Source organism: Ursus maritimus, unplaced genomic scaffold (genome assembly GCF_017311325.1).
Source record: "Ursus maritimus isolate PB19 unplaced genomic scaffold, ASM1731132v1 scaffold_25, whole genome shotgun sequence".
Classification (NCBI taxonomy): Eukaryota; Metazoa; Chordata; class Mammalia; order Carnivora; family Ursidae; genus Ursus; species Ursus maritimus.
In genome coordinates this window covers 32,237,835-32,257,387 of record NW_024425008.1, presented here as the reverse complement: position 1 = coordinate 32,257,387, position 19,553 = coordinate 32,237,835, and the positions used below count along the sequence as shown (strand labels likewise).

General features: G+C 36.0%; 1 protein-coding gene across 4 annotated transcripts in view; it reads left to right on the top strand.

Annotated features, from left to right (window-relative positions):
- Nucleotides 1-19,553, top strand: part of GPHN (gephyrin) — a 642,872-nt gene that overhangs the window by 414,630 nt on the left and 208,689 nt on the right. The window lies entirely within an intron of this gene.

Sequence of the window (19,553 nt, the reverse complement as noted above, 5' to 3'; positions counted from 1 at the left end):
CTCCTCTGGTCCCGTCCATGTTGCTGCAAATGTTGGGTAATTGTTCTTTCTGATGGCTGAGTAATATTCCATTGTATATATGGACCACAACTTCTTTATCCATTCGTCTGTTGAAGGGCATCTCAGCTCCTTCCACAGTTTAGCTATTATGGACAATGCTGCTATGAACATTGGGGTGCATATGGCCCTTCTCTTCACTACGTCTGTATCTTTGGGGTAAATACCCAGTAGAGCAATTGCTGGGTCATAGGGTAGCTCTATTTTTAACTTTTTGAGGGACCTCCACACTGTTTTCCAAAGTGGCTGTACCAACTTGCATTCCCACCAACAGTGTAAGAGGGTTCCCCTTTCTCCACATCCTCTCCAACATTTGTTGTTTCTTGCCTTGTCCATTTTTGCCATTCTAACTGGCTTAAGGTGGTATCTCAATGTGGTTTTGATTTGAATTTCCCTGATGGCTAATGATTTTGAACATTTTTTCATGTGTCTGTTAGCCATTTGTATGTCTTCATTGGAAAAATGTCTGTTCATATCTTCTGCCCATTTTTTGGTTTGATTATTTGTTTCTTGTGTATTGAGTTTGAGAAGTTCTTTATAGATCTTGGATACCAACCTTTTATCTATAGTTTCATTTGCAAATATCTTCTCCCATTCTGTGGGTTGCCTCTTTGTTTTGATGACTGTTTCCTTTGCTGTGCAGAAACTTCTTATCTTGATGAAGTCCCACAAGTTCATTTTTTTTGTTTGTTTGTTTGTTTCTCTTGCCTTTGGAGGTGTGTTGTGAAAGAAGTTGCTGTGGCTGATGTCGAAAAGGTTACAGCCTATGTTCTCCTCTATAATTTTGATGGCTTCCTGTCTCACATCGAGGTCTTTCATCCATTTGGAGTTTATCTTTGTGTATGGTGTGAGAGAGTGGTCAAGTTTCATTCTTTCGTATATAGCTGTCCAATTTTCCCAGCACCATTTATTGAAGAGACTGTCTTTTTTCCACCGGATGTTTTTTCCTGCTTTCTCAAAGACTACTTGACCATAGAGCTGAGGGTCCATTTCTGGAGTCTCTATTCTGTTCCATTGGTCTATGTGTCTGTTTTTGTGCCAGTACCATGCTGTCTTTGTGATCACAGCTTTGTAGTATAGCTTGAAATCAGGCAACGTGATGCCCCCAGCTTTGTTTTTCTTTTTCAACATTTCCTTCGTGATTCGGGGTCCTTTCTGGTTCCACACAAATTTCAGGAGTTTGTTCCAGCTCTTTGAAAAATGTCATTGGTATTTTGATTGGGATGGCATTGAAAGTGTAGATTGCTCTGGGTAGTGTAGACATTTTAACTATGTTTATTCTTCTGATCCATGAGCATGGAATGTTTTTCCATCTTTTTGTGTCTTCTTCAATGTCTTTCATCAGTGTTCTGTAGTTTCTAGAGTATAGATCCTTCACGTCTCTGGTTAAGTTTATTCCGAGGTATCTTATGGTTTTTGGTGCTATTGTAAATGGAATCGATTCCCTAATTTCTCTTTCTTCAGTCTCATTGTTCGTGTATAGAAATGCAACTGATTTCTGGGCATTGATTTTATATCCTGCCACATTTCTGAATTGTTCTAGGAGTTCTAGTATTTTGGTGGGTGGAGTCTTTTGGTTTTTCCATATAAAGTATCATGTCATCTGTGAAGAGAGAGAGTTTGACTTCTTCTTTGCCAATTTGAACACCTGTTATTCTTTTTTGTTGTCTGATTGCTGTTGCCAGGACTTCTAGTACTATGTTGAACAATAATGGCGAGAGTGGGCATCCTTGCTGTGTTCCTGATCTTAAGGGAAAGGCACTCAGCATTTCCCCATTGAGAATGATATTCACTGTAGGCTTTTCGTAGATGATTTTTATGAAATTAAAGAATGTACCCTCTATCCCTACATTCTGATGGGTTTTAATCAGGAAAGGATGCTGTATTTTGTCAAATGCTTTTTCTGCATCAATTGAGAGGATGATATGGTTCTTGTCTCTTCTCTTATTAATGTGATCTATCACACTGATCAATTTGTGAATGTTGAGCCACCCTTGCATCCCAGGGATGAATCCCACTTGGTCGTGATGGATAATCCTTTTAATGTACTGTTGGATCCTATTAGCTAGGATCTTGTTGAGAATTTTTGCATCCATGTTCATCAGGGATATTGGTCTGTAATTCTCCTTTTTAATGGGGTCTTTGCCTGGTTTGGGGATCAAGGTAATATTGGCCTCATAGGATGAGTTTGGTAGTTTTCCTTCTGTTTCTGTTTTTTGAAAGAGCTTCAGGAAAATAGGTATTATTTCTTCTTTGAATGTTTGGTAGAATTCCCCAGGGAATCCATCACACCCTGGACTCTTCTTTTTTAGAAGGTTTTTGATCACTGTTTCAATCTCTTCATGATTAATTGGTCTGTTTAGATAATCAGTTTCTTCTTGTTTCAGTCCTGGTAGTTTATAGGTTTCTAGGAAGGCATCCATTTCTTCAAGGTTGTTTAATTTATTGGCATATAGTTGTTGATAATAGATTCTAATGATTGTTTCTATTTCCTTGGTGTCAGTCGTGATCTCTCCCCTTTCATTCATAATTTTATTAATTTGGGTCATTTCTCTATTCTTTTGAATAAGTCTGGCCAGTGGCTTATCGATCTTATTAATTCTTTCAGAGAACCAGCTTCTAATTTTGTTGATCTTCTCTACTGTGCTCCTGGTTTCTAATTCATTGATCTCTGCTCTAATCTTTATCAGTTGCCTTCTCATGCGTGGGTTAGGCCTGTTCTCCTGTTCCAACTCCAGCTTCTTAAGGTGAGAATATAAAGATTGTGTTTTAGATTGTTCTGTTCCTTTGAGTGAGGCTTGGATGGCTATGTATTTTTCCCTTAGGACCACCTTTGCAGTGTCCCACAGGTTTTGGACCAATGTGTTTTCATTCTCATTGGTTTCCATAAATTGCTTAAGTTCTTCTTTAATTTCCTGGTTTATCCAATCAGTCTTAAGCAGGATGGTTCTTAGTTTCCAAGTGTATGAGTTTCAAATTTTTCCTTGTGATTGAGTTCCAGTTTCAAAGCATTGTGTTCTGAGAATATGCAGGGAATAATCTCAGTCTTTTGGTATTGGTTGAGACTTGTTTTGTGACCCAGTATATGGTCTATTCTGGAGAAAGTTCAATGTGCATTTGAAAAGAATGAGTGTTCTGTTGTTCTAGTGTGTAGTGTCCTGTGTATATCTATGAGGTCCATCTGGTCCAGTGTGTCATTCAAAGCTCTTGTTTCTTTGTTGATTTTCTGCTTAAGTGATCTGTCTGTTGCTGAGAGCAGAGTGTTGAGGTCCCCTAACTATTATCGTATTATTATCTATATGTTTCTTTATTCTGGTTAAGAGTGGCCTATATATCTAGCTGCTCCCTTGTTGGGGTCATAGATATTTATAATTGTTAGGTCCCCTTGTTGGATACACCCTTTAAGAATAATATAGTGTCCTTCTGTATCTCTAACTATGGTCTTTAGCTTAAAATCTAATCTGTCTGATATGAGAATTGCTACCCCAGCTTTCTTTTGAGGTCCTCTGGCATGAAAAATGGTTCTTCATCCCTTCACTTTCAGTCTGGATGTATCTTTAGGTTCAAAATGAGTCTCTTATAGACAGCATATGGACAGGTCATGTCTTTTTATCCAATCTGCAACCCTGTGGCGTTTCATGGGAGCATTTAGGCCATTCACATTGCCAGTGATTGTTGAGAGATATGATTTTAATGTTGTCATGTTGCCTGTGATGTCTTTGTTTCTATAGATTGTAAATTTCTGTCCTGTATCACTGTTGGGGTCTTTTTACTTTTATAGAGCCCCCCTTAAAATTTCTTGTAGGGCTGGCTTGGTAGTCACAAGTATTCTTTCAGTTTCTGCCAGTCTTGGAAGGTCCTTGTCTCTCCATCAATTCTGAATGACAGCCTTGCTGGATGAAGTATCCTTGATTACATGTTCTTCTCACTTAGTGCTCTGAATATGTCTTGCCAGCTTTTTCTGGCTTGCCAGGTCTCTGTAGACAGGTCTGACATTATTCTGATGTTCCTCCCTCTGTAGGTGAGGATTCTCTTCCCCCTGGCCACTTTCAAGATTTTTTGCTTGGATCTAAGATTTGCAAATTGTACTATTATGTGACAAGGTGTTGGTCTGTTCTCATTGATCTTGGGAGGGGTCCTCTCTGCCTCTTGGACACAAATGCTTGTTTCCTTCACCAGATTAGGGAAGTTCTCAGCTACAATTTCTTCAAATATCTTTTCTAGATCTCTCTCTTTCTCTACCCCCTCGGGGATGCCGATGATTCTGACATTGGAACATTTCATTGAGTCAGTAATTTCCCGTATTCTGCATTCTTGAAATTGGAGTTTTTTAAGCCATGTTCCCTCTTTTTCCTTCTTTTCTATCATCTCATCTTCCAACTGACTAATTAGTTCTTCTGCCTCGTTTACCCTGGCCGTCAGAGCATCCAGTTTAGACTGCATTTGATTCATAGCATTCTTAATTTCTGCCAGATTCGCTCTTGTTTCCACCCTTAGAGATTCTATATTCTCGTTAATATTTTCGTTAAAATTTTTTTCAAGCCTACACATCATCTTGACCATTGTTACTCTGAACTCCATTTCTGACAATTTGGTTATATCCATATCCATTAGTTTTGTGGCAGAGGCCACGGTCTCTGTTTCTTTCCTTTGCTGGGGGTTCCTCCTCCTTGTCATTCTGATGAGGTGTGGTTGTAGGGATGTGCAGAGCCCAAAGTATTGACCAGGACCCAAGCAAGGTGTACTTGTTTTATAGGGACCTTAGGGATGTGTGCTTCTTGTTTTTTCAGTCTGCCTTCTGGGGGAGGGGCCTGCTGTGCTGATACTCAGGCAATCCTGTTTGGGCAGAGTTGCCCTGTCCCCTGGGGGGAGAGGATGGGCACAGTGCGAACTGGTTTTTCCGGGCTTTTGTTCTCTGGCGGCTTTCCCCAGCAGCTTTCTGTGACTCTTCTGAGTGTCAGAGCAGTAGTGGCCCTATCCGAGCCTCTGTCTCAGAACAAAGATCGTAGTCTGTTCTTCACTGAGCTCTCCTGGCCGCTCTAACTCTGTTTCTGTCAGTGCTGCCACAGTGTCCCAGGTTGTGCGTCCCATAGCCGTTCTCCCAGTCCTCGCTCCCACGGCCGGGAGGTCTCTGCCCTTTGTGCTTCTAACACTACCAGCTGCCCCCGCTTCCCGCGCGAGTTCCCAAGTTCCCGGTTTCAGTCTGGTTCGAGTGCACACTCTGGAGCTCCAGTTTTCAGTCTGGTCGTGTGCGCTCCTGAACTCCTGGTTTCTCGTCAGCTACCGGTCCGCGAGTCTGGCCCGCTCCCCAGTGCAGGAGACTATTGCTTCCTGGTGCCTGAGCTCAGTGGCTCCCTCCCCCTCCCATTTATCTTCTGATATCTGTGCACAGATTCACGGCTCCCCGCTTCATACCTCAATACTCAGTGCTGTAGATGTTCATTTATAGAGATCCAGATGTATCTTCATATGTCTCGGGCTGATTTCATGGGTGTTTAAGATGGTCTGGTAGATATCCAGCTCGATTCAGGAGACCAGATGAAAAAGGGTCCCCTACTCCTCCACCATCTTTTTTTTCCCCCTCAACATTTTTTATTTTGGGTAATTGATCACCTTACCAATCCTAACTCAACTTTCAGATGTTACCTATACAGTTCCCTTCATACCTCCTCTTTCCTTTGCCCAGTTGAACAATCCTTTCTTTCTCCTTTTTAGTCAGCCTTTAGGCATCCTATAAGGCCTAGCTCTGTGGTTATTGTATTTTTATAGGTGGTGACTTCCTTTGGAAATGTGATTAATGCTGCTGCCCCTCTCTAAAGACTCATACATACAACTGTTGAGTTTAGTTGCAAGGCCTATCCCTTAGATTAATTATTCTTGTGCCACAAGAAGCAAAAGGTGTTGGCAAGGATGTGAAGAAAGGGGAACCTTCTTGCACTGTTGATGGGAATGCAATCTGGTGCAGCCACTCTGGAAAACAGTATGGAGGGTTTGCAGAAAGTAAAAAATAGAGCTACCCTCTACAATCCAACAGTTGCTTTACTAGGTATGATCAAAGAATACAAAAATACTGATTTAAATGATACATGCACCACAATGTTTGTAGCAGCAATGTCCATAATAGCCAAACTATGAAAAGAGCCCAAGTGTCCATCGACTAATGAATGGATAAAGAAACACACACACACACACACACACACACACACATATACACAAAATGGAATATTACCTATAAAGAAGAATGAAATCTTGCACTTTCAATGACATGGATGGAGCTAGAGAGTATTATGCTAAGTGAGATAAGTCAGTCAGAGAGAGACAAATACCTTACAATTTCACTCATGTGTAGAATTTAAGAAACAAAACAAATGAGCAAAGGGGAGAAAAGAGAGAGGCAAACCAAGAAACAAACTCTTTTTTTTTTTTAAGATTTTATTTATTTATTTGACAAAAAGAGACAGCAAGAGAGGGAACACAACCAGGGGGAGCAGGAGGGGGAGAACTAGGCTTCCTGCCAAACAGGGAGCCTGATGCGGGGCTCGATCCCAGGACCCTGGGATCATGACTTGAGCCCAAGGCAGATGCTTAACGGTTGAGCCACCCAGGCGCCCCAAGAAACAGACTCTTAACCATAAAGAGCAAACTAATGGTTAACAAAGGGGAGGTAGTTTGGGGATGGGTAAAATAGGTGATGGGGATTAAGGAATGCACTTAGCATGAGGAGCTGCAGCTGTTGTATGGAAGTGTTGAATCACTGTCTTGTACACCTGAAACGAATATTACACTGCATGTTAGCTAACTAGAATTTAAATAAAAACTTAAAAAAATAAAAAATTTTAAAAACTAAAAAAATTCTTGTGCTAGCTGAAGTCCAGCCTCATCCCTAAAGCCTTTCATAAATCCAAACTATATTTATCTTCGCTTTCATTTTGTATTACATTCATTCACCAAATATTTGCTCAACATATTGTTATTTTCCTTTAAAAAAAAAAAGAAAAAACAAATGAGGGATGCCTGGCTGGCTCAGTCTTTTAAGCATCTGCCTTCGGCTCAGATCATGATCCTAGGGTCCTGGGATCGAGTCCGGCATCAGGGTCCTTCTCAACAGTGAGCCTGCTTCTCCCTCCGCCTGCTGCTTACTCACTCTCTCTCTCTCTGACAAATAAATTTTTTAAAAAATGAAACCATAGTCATTGAGTGGGTACGAAGTGGTATTTCAGTGTGGTTTTGATTTGCATTTCCCTAATGTCTAATTATGATGAACATCTGTTATTGCTGCTTATTGCCCATTTGTATATCTTTTTAGAAGAAATGTCTATTCAAGTCTTTTGCCTCTTTTAAAAAATGAGGTTGTTTTTAAGTCTTATTTGTCTTTTGTTGAGTTGGAAATGTTCTTTATATATTCTGGGTACTAGACCACTATCAGATACATGATTTGCAAATGTTTTCTCCCATTCTATAGGTTGTCTTTTCTACTTTTCTTGATAATATCCTTTATGCACAGAAGTTTTTAATTTTTTTAGATTTTTTTTAACTTATGTATTTATTGAGAGAGAGAGAGTACGAGAGTGGGGGAGGAGTGAGAAGGAGGGAGAAAGAATCTCACACAGACTCCATGCTAAGCAAAGCCTGACATGGAGCTTGATCTCACCACCCTGAGATCAAGACCTGAGCTGAAATCCATAGTCAGACGCTTAACTGACTGAGTCACCCAGGCACCCCAAGTTTTTAATTTTGATGAAATCTTAATTTGTGTGAATTTTGTTCCTTGTACTTTTGGTATCATATCTAAGAATCTATTACCAAATGCAGGATAATGAATATTTACCCTTTTCCTTCTAAGCATTTTATCATTTTAGCTCTTATATTTAGGTCTTTGATTCATTTTGAAATAATTTTTATATATGGTGTAAGATAGAGATCCAACTTCATTTTTTTGAATGTGGCTATCCAGTTGTTCTGACACAGTTTATTGAAAAGCCTATTCTTTCCCATTAATTGTCTTAGCACCTTTGTCAAAAATCAATTAACCGTAAATGTAAAAGGGTTTATTTCTGGACTCTCAATTCTGTGGCACAGATTTGTATGTTTATTCTTATGCCAGGATTACACTGTTTTGATTGCCATTGTACCATTTAAGTAAGTTTTGAAATTAGAAAGTTTGAGTCTTCCAACTTACTTTTTCAAGATTGTTTTGGCTATAGGGAACTCTTGGGATTCCATATGAATTTTAGGATGGGTTTTTCTATTTAGCAAAAAATTCTGTTGGAATTTTATAAGGTTTGCATTGAATCTGTGGATCCCTTTGGGTGATATTGCTGTCTTAACAATATACATCTTTCCATTTATTTATGTATTCTTATGTTATTTTCAGTGTACTAGTCTTGCAACTTCTTGGTTAATTTTATTCCTTAATCTTTTATTCTCTTTTCATGCTATTGTAAATGAGATTACTTTATTGATTTTCTTTTTGAATTTTTCAATGTTAGTGTATAAACATACAATTAATTTTTGTGTGTTCATCGTGTATCCTGCAACTTTGCTGAATTTATTAGCTCTTATCTTTCTGTGAATTATTGGATATTATATGTATAACATTATGTCATCCATGAAGAGGTAGTTTTATATCTTCCTTTCCAATTTGGTTGCCTTTTATTTCTTTTTCTTCTCTAATTTCCCTGGCTAAAACTTGCAGTACAATGTTGAAAAGAAGTCGTGAAAGAAGACATCCTTGATCCTGATCTTAGGGGGAAGTTTTTTGTCTCTTATCATTAAAAGTAGGATGTAAACTATGGGTTTTTCTTAGATGCCCTTTATCAGTTGGGGAAGTTGCGTGATTTTCTTTGTGTTTTTGTCATGAAAGGGTGTTCAAATTTGTCAAATGCTTTTTCTACATCGATGGAGATGATCGTATGGATTTTTTTTCATTCTGTTAATGTGTTGGTTATATTTCTGATTATATTGATTATATTACTTTGTTAAAACATACTTACTATTGGAATAAATCCCACTGGGTCATGGTATGTAATCATTTTAATATGCTGTTGGATTCAGTTTCCAGTATTTTATTTATGATCTTTGCATCTATATTCACAAAGAATGTTGGTCTATAATATTCTTTTCCTGTGATGTGTTCATTTGTCGTTGGTATGAGGGTAATACTAGCCCCATAAAATGAGTTAAGAAGGGTTCCCACCTCTTCAGTTTTGTGGAAGAGTTTGTAAAGGATTTGTGTTAATTATTTTTTTAAACATTTGATAGAATTCTTTAGTAAGGCCATCTTGCCCTGAGTTTTTCCTTATTGAAAGCTTTTTTGATTATTGATTCATACTTGATTTATGTCTACTCCAGATTTTCTATTTCTTATATCAGTTTTGTAATTTCTCAGTTTATCTGTGTTATCTGTATGTTTGGCATACAATTGTTTATAGTATTATAATTTTTATTTCTGTGAGGTCAGTAGTAATGTCCCCACTTTTATTCCTGATCTTAGTAATATTTTTTCTCAGTCAGTCTAGTTAAAGGTTTGTCAATTCTATTGCTCTTTCCAGAGAACCAGCTTTGGTTTTGTTGATTCATTCAGTGTCCTTCTGTTCTCTATTTTTTTTTTTTATCTTTGTTATCCTTTTTATTGGTTTTTTCCTTCTCTTTGCTTTGGGTTTAGTTTGCTCTTATTTTTTTTAGTTCTTTAAGGTAGAAGGTTAGAGTATTGATTTGAAATCTTTCTTCTTTTTTAAATAGATGTTTATAGTTACAAATTTTCCTCTGAACACTATTGTTGCTGCACCTGTAAGTTTGGGTATATTGTGTTTTCATTTTCATTCATGTCAAAATATTGTAATTTCTTTGTGATTTCTTCCTTAACTCATCAGTTAAGAATGTGTTTAATTTCCACATATTTGTAAATTTCCCAATTGCTTTCTATATTGTTTTCCAATTTCCTTTCATTATGCTCAGAGAAGATACATTGTATGATTTCAGTATTTTAGTGAGACATAGTTTGTGGCTTAACATTTAGTTTATCCTGGAAAATGTTCCTTGTTCACTTGAGAAAAATGTGTATTTTACTGTTACCGGGTAGATTTTCTCTATATGGTTGTTGGTTTATACTGTTGTTCAAATCTTCTATTTTACTTGTTGATCTTCTGACTAGTTGTTCTAACCATTATTGAAAGTGGAACATTAAAGTCTCCCTCGCTATTATCATTGGACTTTTTCTCCAATACTGTTAGTTTTTGCTTCATATATTTTGGGGCTTTTTAAGGTGTGTATATGTTTGTGATTCTTATATCTTCTGATGGATTGACCTTTTTATCATTATTTTATGTCTTTGTCTCTTGTAACAGTTTTTGTCTTAACGTCCATTTTGTCTGATACTACTATAGCCATTCTACCTTTTTTGATTACTGTTTGCATAGAAAAAAATCTTTCCATTCTTTCACCTTCGACCTATTTGTGTCTTTGGATCTAAAGTATATACTTAGATCATGTTTTTTAATCCATTCTACTAGTCTCTACCTTTTAATTGGGTAGTTTAATCTAGTTACATTTACTGTAATTACTGATAAGGTAATTTTTTTTCCAGTTTGTTATTTTCTACATGTCTTTTATCCTTTTGTTCCTCATTTTCTCCATTACTTCCCTCATTTTTGATTAGTAGATATTTTCTAGTGTGTCATTTTCATTTTTCTCTCATTTCTTTTGGCAAATATTTTTTAGTTATCTTTTTAGTGGTTGCTGCACGGATTAAAATTAACATCTTTCTTTGTAACAGTCTAGTTTGATTAATACCAAATTAATTTAAATATTATGCAAAATCTTTACCCAGTCTCCCTCGCTTATGTTATTTTCACGAAATACATATTTATACCTTGTATGCCTATCAACACAGAGTTATTTTATATAGTTTTCTTTTTAAACTGTATTGACTTACAAACCGAAATACGTATTACTTTTATATCTCCCTATGTTGAGTACCAGTGTTATTTCTCCATGCGAATTCCAAATTACTGTCTAGTGCCCTTTCATTTCAGCCTGAAGGACTTTTAGCATTTCTTATAGGGAAGGTCAACTAGTATTGAACTCTCAGCTTTTGTTTATCTGAGAATATTTTGATTTCCTTTTCATTTTTGAATTATAGTTTTGCCAGATCAGATATAAAATTTCTGTGACAGATCATTTTCTTCCATCATTTTGAATATGTTATTTTGCTACCTATTGACCTCTATATTTTCTGCTGAGAAATCAGCTGTTAATCTTATTGAGGATCTCTCATATAGGTTGCCTCTTTCTTGCTGGTTTTAGAATTCTTTGTCTTTCATTTCAACAGTTTGTTATAATGTGTGTTGTCGTAGATCTCTTTATATAACTTGGAATTGTTGACTTCTTGGACATGTAGATTTATGTCTTTCATCATATTTGGAAATTTTTCAGTCAATATTTTCTCTGCCTGTTTCTCTCCTCTCCTTTTGGCACTTCCATTATGCATATATTGGTGCATTTATTAGTGTCCTCCCATAGTTTTCGGAAGTTCTGCTCATTTTTCTTCATTCTTTCTTTCCACTCAAATCGGGTATTCTCAAATGATTTATCTGCAAGTTGCTAATTCTTTCTTCTGCTTGCTCACATCTGCTGCTGAAGCCATCTAGAGAATTTTTCATTTTAGTTTTACGGTCGGCCCTTAAACAACACAGGTTTGAACTGTGTGGGTCCACTTATACGTGCATTTTTTTCAATAGACATACTCTAGTACTCTAAATGTATTTTTCTTCCTTATGATTTTCTTTTTTAGTTTCTTTTTTATTATTTTCTTAATAACATTTTGTCTTCTCTAGCTTACTTTATTGTAAGAATAAATATGTAATACATATATGAAATATGTGTCAATCGACTATTTATTGGTAAGGCTTCCAATCAACAATAGGCTATTAGTAGTTAGGTTTTGGGGTTCAAAAGTTATACACAGATTTTTGACTGCACAGAGGGTTGGCAACCCCTAACCCCTGCATTGTTCAAGAGTAAACTATTCTTTTCAACTTTATAATTTCTGTTTGTTTCCTTTTTATTATTTCTCTCTATGCTGTTCCTTTTTGTTGATACATCTTCCCCATGCTTTCTTTAGTTCTTTGTTCATGGTTTTCTTTAGCTCTTTCAATATATTTTAAATAGTTTATTTTTTTTCATGTTTTTATTTAAATTCTAGTTAACACATAAGGTAATATTGATTTCAGGAGTAGAATTTAGTGATTTATCACTTGCATATAACACCCAGTGTTCATCACAACAAGTGCCCTCCTTAATATCCGTCACCCATTTAGCCCATCCTCCATCCATTTCCTTCCATCAACCCTCAGGTTGTTCTCTATAGTTAAGAGTCTCTTTTGGTTTTCTTCCCTCTCTTTTTTTTCCCTTCCCCTATGTTCATCTGTTTTGTTTCTTAAATTCCACATATATGAGTGGAATCATATGGCATTTGTCTTTTTCTCATTGACTTATTTTGCTTAATGTCATACGCTCTAGCTCCATCCACATCGTTGCAAATGGCAAGATTTCATTCTTTCATTCGGCTGAGTAATATTCCGTTGTATATGTACCACATCTTCTTTATCCATTCATCCATTGATGGACATTTGGTCTCTTTCCATAATTTGGCTGTTGTTGATAAGGCTGCTATAAACATTGGGGTGCATGTGTCCCTTCAAATCAGTATTTTTGTATCCTTGGGTAAACAAACAATCTTAAAATTTATATGGAACCACAGAAGACCCCAGGAGCCAAAACAATCTTGAAAAATAAATAGTTGATTTAAATTTTTTCAGTAGTCAGCGTAGTGTCTGAGCTTTCTCAGGAACAGTTTCTATTTATTCCTCTTTTTTTTTTTTTCCTATATATGGGCCACACTTTCTTGTTTCTTTGCATAGATTGTAATTTCTGTTGCAAACTGGACATTTTGAATATTATAAGTGGAAACTCTGGAAATCAGATTCTTCTCCCTCCCTGGGGTATGATATTCTCTTTGTCATAATTAGTGTTTTTGGTTTGTTGATTAACTTTTCTTGTCAAGTCTGTTATTAATTATTGGTTACTGAAGTCTCTGTTCTGTTAGCTGTGTGGTCAGCTAGTGATTCAACAGAGATTTCCTTAAATCCCTGAAGAAAACGTATACAGAGAAAGATAATCTCTTATTCTTTGCACTTGGACTCTTTGTATGTATCAAGGAATGCCTTTGACACTCAGCCAGTTTACAACTCTTAGCCTTCACTTCCTGCTTGTGCAGAGTCTGAAGTTCAGCAGGAGTTGAAAGATTAGGTAAAGTCTTCTGAGGATATGGCTAACCCTGAGCATAAACATGAACCTTTGTATTCCCAGGAATATGCTTTCCCAAGTCCTTATGCCCAAAAGCATTTCATTACATAGCCTTTCCTTCCAGGTTTGTCAGTGAATCTGCTCTTTATCCCAGCTGTCATCCCATGCCCAGAGAGCAGTAGCTAATATATTTGCCTTTATATTTTTGAACATTACCACCTCCTGGTTAGCTGCAGAAGCCTGGGGAGAGTTCTAGGTTAGGGGAAATAAAAGCAAACCCTATATGTCCTTCATTAAGCCACCGGACATATTGAAAAAAAGAAATGCAGTTCTTGAGAATAAGTTTTGTTCTCCCTCCAGTACTAAGAATGCTTACCAGGAATGTGGGATGTGTCTTCAAGTGTACCACTGAGCTGTTTAGTGGAGGAATAGCTGTGTTTTTTTGGTTTGTTTTTTGTTTTGTTTTGGTTTTTTTTCCTTGATTAAGCATTCACCTGGTTGCTATAAACTTTTGGTTTGTAGATTTCTGGTTAAGTTGATTCTGACCATTTTTGCTAGTTTAGTCACCTCTTTCATGGAGTGATGGACTTTTGGCATTTCCTACTCTGCCATTTCCACTGGATTCCTTTTAAGACACAAAACCCACTAACTATAAAGGAAAATATTGGTAAATTTGGCTAAATTAAAATATTCTGTTAACCATAGACATAATTAAAACAACAAGTTACAGAATAGGAATAGATGTTTTCACCATACATGACTGGTTATCCAGAATAGATACTAAAATCTAACAATTCAGTAAAAAAGGATAACCCAAAAGGGAAAATTTGGGCAAAAGATTTAAACAGGGACTTTACAAAAAAGAACGTCTAAATGCCTGATAAACATATAAAATAATGCTTTTTCTCATTAACAGTCGGCAAAAGGAACATTAAAACCACGGTAACTATTATTACTACTACCAGACTTGAAAAAAATTGCTAATATTGACAATAGTAGATAGAAATATGTTTTGGAGTAAGAGGAACTATCACCGTTTTCTTTCAATAGACATATAAATTGGCTTAGCCAGTTTGGAAGTTTGTAAAAGGGTTTGCCTGCCCAATAACCAGCAATTCTGTTCTTGAATGTGTGTGTGTGTGTGTGTGTGTGTGTGTGTGTGTGTGTGTGTGTGTATATATATATCCTAAAATTGATGCATGTGGGAATCATGATACATAGTAGAATGTTCATAGTAACATTGTTCATAGTATCTCCAAAATGGAAACGGTATACAAATGTCCATACAAATGTTGCCAACTGAGTAATCTATATTCACTGCCTCTGTTTCCTTACCTCCAATTTTTTTTTTTGAACTCTTGTCATCAGGTATCTGTCTTCATCAAATAATGAAATAGCTGTCTCTCAGACAACTAATAACTACTGTCATCTTATTCTTTAGCATCTGTTTCTTTCCCTTTTTATGGCTTGTTAAATTTTATTGATATGTGTCTTTAGGATCTCATCTATTTCTGCAGCTTTCACAACCATATCTCTGCAAAGAATTTCTAAGTCTTTATCTTTTGTGTAAGTTTCTTTTTTGAGATAGGTGGAAAATTTATTTCCAGGTTACTTAATGAAATTGCAAATTTATGGTTGCCAATGTTAACTGGATCCACATTGTTGATAATTCCTTTCTCAGATCTTTAGTTATCCTCCCCATTCATTCATCAATACCCATATTTATGACTCTCCTAAAGTTATCTTTCCCACTTATATTTCCCCATTTTTCTCATTAATAGAACTTCATTTCAGGCACCAAAGGAAGGAATAATAGTGAATATGTCTCTTCTTTTCTTACAAATTACCCTGCTTTATCATCCCACTTGCTTCCTCACCTCACTTCTACCCTTTTACTCTACTGGTAACTTCTTTAATTGCTAGATCTAATGGCTTTTTTAAAGTTTTTATTTAAATTCCAGTTAGTTCACATACAGTGTAATATTAGTTTGAAATGTGCAATATAGTGATTCAACAGTTCTATACAATATCCAGTGCTCATCACAGCAAGTGCACTACTTAATCCCCATCACTTATTTTACCCATCCTCCCACCTGCCTTCCCTCTGGTAACCATCAGTTTGTTCTCTATAATTAAGAGCCTGTTTCTTGGTTAGCCTCCCTCTCTTTTTTTTTCCCCCTTTGCTCATTTGATTTGTTTCTTAAATTCCACATGTGAGTGAAATCATATGATATTTGTCTTTCTGACTGACTTATTTCACTTAGCATAATACTCTCTAGCTCTATCCATGCCATTGCAAATGACAAGATTTCATTCTTTTTTATGGCTGAGTAATATTCTGATATATATATAGATACACACACACACACACACACACACACACACACCATCTTTTTTATCCATTCATCAGTTGATGGACTTTGAATGTTTCCATAATTTGGCTATTGTAGATAATGCTGCTGTAAACATCAGGGTATATGTATGCCTTTGAATTAGTATTTTTGTATTCTTTGGGTAAATACCTAGTACTGCAATTGCTATATTGTAGGGTAGTTCTATTTTTAACTTTTTGAGGAACCGCCATACCGTTTCCCAGAATTGCTGCACCAATTTGCATTCCCACCAACAGTGTAAGAGGGTTCCCATTTCTCTACATTCTTGCCAACAGCTGTTGTTTCTTGTTTTTTATTTTAGCCATTCTGACAGGTGTGAGGTGATAGCTCATTGTAGTTTTGATTTGCATTTCCCTTATGATCATTTTGAGCATCTTCTCATGGGTCCGTCGTCCATCTGTATCTTCTTTGGAAAGAAGTCTATTCATGTCTTCTGTCCATTTTTAATTGCACTATTTGTTCTTGGTGTGTTGAGTTTTGTAAGTTCTTTATAGTTTTTGGATACTAACCCTTTATCAGATATATCATTTGCAAATATCTTCTGCCATTCCGTAGGTCGCCTTTTTAGTTTTGTTGATTGCTTCCTTCACTGTTCAGAAACTTTTTATTTTGATGAAGTCCCAAAGGTTTATTTTTGCTTTTGTTTCCTTTGCTTCAGGAGACATATCTAGAAAGAAGTTGCTACGGCTGATGTCAAAGAGGTTACTGCCTGTGTTGTCTTCTAGGATTTTTATGGTTTCAAGTCTCACAGTTAGGTCTTTAATCCATTTTAAGTTTATTTTTGTGTATGGTGTAAGAAAGTGGTCCAGTTTCATTCTTTTTCATGTTGCTGTCCAGCTCTCCCAACACTATTTGTTGAAGAGACTGCCTTTTTCCCATTGGATATCCTTTTCCTGCTTCATCAAAGATTAATTGACTATATAGTTGTGGATTAATTACTGGGTTTTCTCTTCTGTTCCTTTGATCTATGTTTCTATGTTTGTGCCAGTATCATACAGTTTTGGTCATTACAGCTTTGTAATATAACTTGAAGTCTGGAATTATGAGGCCTCCAGCTTTGCTTTGCTTTTTCAAGGTTGCTTTGGCTATTTGGGGTCTTTTATGGTTCCATATGAATTTTAGGATTGTTTATTCTGGCTCTGTAAAAAATACTGTTGGTATTTTGATAGAGATTGCATTAAATGTGCAAATTGCTTTGGATAGGATAGACATTTTAACAATATTTGTTATTTGTTCTTCCAATCCATGAGCATGGAATGTTTTTCTATTTGTCTGTGTCCTCTTCATTTCTTTCATCAGTGTTTTATAGTTTTCAGTACAGGTCTTTTATCTCTTCGGTTAGGCTTATTCCTAGTATCTTATTGTTTTGGGTGCAATTATAAATGGGATTGATTCCTTCCTTTCTCATTCTCTTTCATTATCGGTGTATAGAAATGCAACAGATTTCTGTACATTGATTTTTTTATCCTGCAACTTTACTGAATTCATTTATAAATTCTAGCAGTTTTTTGGTGGAGTCTTTCCAGATCTCAATGGCTTTTTTTTTTTCCCAACTCTTATCCTGTTTCTCTCCATAGTCGATATTTTTTAACATCTCCTTGAAAGTTTCTTTTCTTTTCCCTTCCCTTATGTTCACTCTGTCTTGATTTTTCTCTTTTGTGTCTGTTTCTTAAAGATATGAAAACTAAATAATTTATCTTCCAAACTGATATACCTTTGAAAGTGAAAAGATGTGCTATTTAATAATTGAGCCAATATGATAGATATAAATCCTGATTGTTCAAAATAGGAAAAATAGGATATACTGTTATTTCATTTACAGATTGTTTTTCCCCTTAGTTTTTTTCTTCTGCTAAGCCTGTGATATGGATCTCACCTAGAATTATCAACCATCATCTTTTGTTCTTTTACATACTGTATTTGGATGATCTGAGACATAAGCATGACTGAAACTGTCACCTCCATTGATAATTCCCAAAGTATATATCAAATCCCTAACTTTTTCCTGAGCTCCAGACTTATATTTCTAATAGTTCATTGAGTATCTCCAGGCTATTAACCCCAAAGAATGTACTTCAAATTTAAACTTATCTTTCCCCTGAAATATCCTGCTGTCCTGTCTACATTCATACAGAGAGAGAGAGGGGGGTGTGTAGTATATGTACACGTTTGTGAGTCTAGAAATCTATATATCGCGTATACCCACTACTTTGTGCATGTGCTTTCTTAGGTACTGGATAAATAGTAGCAAAAGCATGTTTTCATCATGACAAGGCATTCGAGTATGGGAGATAGACATAGATCAAACTATCACACATACAAATGTAGTATAACTGTGGATATTGCTGTGAAGTAGAGGGGCATGGTGTCCTGTGTAGTATAGTAGGAGCTTTCTTTGCCTTTTTTTCCAATACGTGGCCTTTTTTACTAGACATTAATGGCAACATATAGCTCTTTTAAATCAGACTATCTACCTCCTTTTCTATAAATTATTTATTACAATTCAGTACTCAAATGTACTAGCAGGTAGAGCAGTTTTTCTTCTCAGAATTCCCCTTGCTTTTCACCCTAGTTATGGGAATATTATTTATAAGTCACATAAATTGTTAGGCCCTAAAATGGTAACAGTACCATTGGTAATGAGAATATTGGTATGGAAACTAAATAAAAGAGCTTCTATGGAAATTTGTGAGAAACAGATGATGCATAAGATCAGAAGCACCTTTCTAGTCATAAAGTCTGGTTTCTGCTTCCTTGTTTTCACATAGTAAGTGATATTTACTGATCAAAGTTGATTTCTTATCTTTTTGTCCTATGTATGTCCCCTCTGTGCTCAAAACTTGAAAGTGGTCAAGTTCTCATTTTGAGATCAGAAAACCTAAACCCATTAGTATTAGCCCAGAACAGGAACTAAATTATGCATAGCCCAAAATAATAATTTTATGATCAACATAAATAATAATTTTTAAAACAAATAATCCACATTTTTTGTCCTTAATGTTTATATTTTTAGAATAGTGATACTCAATTACATCAGTTTTTACCATGTTGATAGGTATAATATAATAATATCAATAATAGTCAATATTTAAGTATTTACTACTTTGTAGTGCTAGATAATTTATATGCATTATCTTATTTAATCCTCAACAGTAATCCAGTGAGGTAAATGCTATCGTTATCTTCATTTTTTTAGGTAAAGGAAATGGTGATTTAAAAAGCAGAGCTGTCAGTGTCCCCAAAGAAGTCATAGCATAGTTAAATGGATAATTGAGAAGAGTTTAATAAGGATCTATAGTGTTTACAAAGGTTTGGGCAGATTTTAGGGAAAGCAGTGAGACACAATGCAGTGCCCTGGGACTAGTAATACTGGAACCATCAATATCTATAGTCCTAATGGGGCAAAGGAAGGGAACTACTACTGGAATCCAGAAAAGATCTTTAAGCACCTGTCAGATGACCAGGGGCTGTGACTTAGCCAACAAGTGGTAACCTGGTAGAGAAGAAGCCAGGGGAATAAAGATCAGACCTTACTCTCCTCTAACCTTTCAGTTTCCTGGCACTGGCTGTACCCAACTAGAAACTAGAGAGCACAGAATAGCTTGTTGATTCTATCTATACAGGTCAGCTTGGAGTCAAGAGGATGAAGGTGGAGAATCTGAAAGGAAAATGGAAAATATCTAGGAATTAAATAATTATTAAATGGCAGAGCCAGTATATGAATGCTGAACACTTTACTCCTTAACTACAATGCTAGACTGCCTCTCATTTAAAAAAAAAAAAAAAGTTTGTGAAATA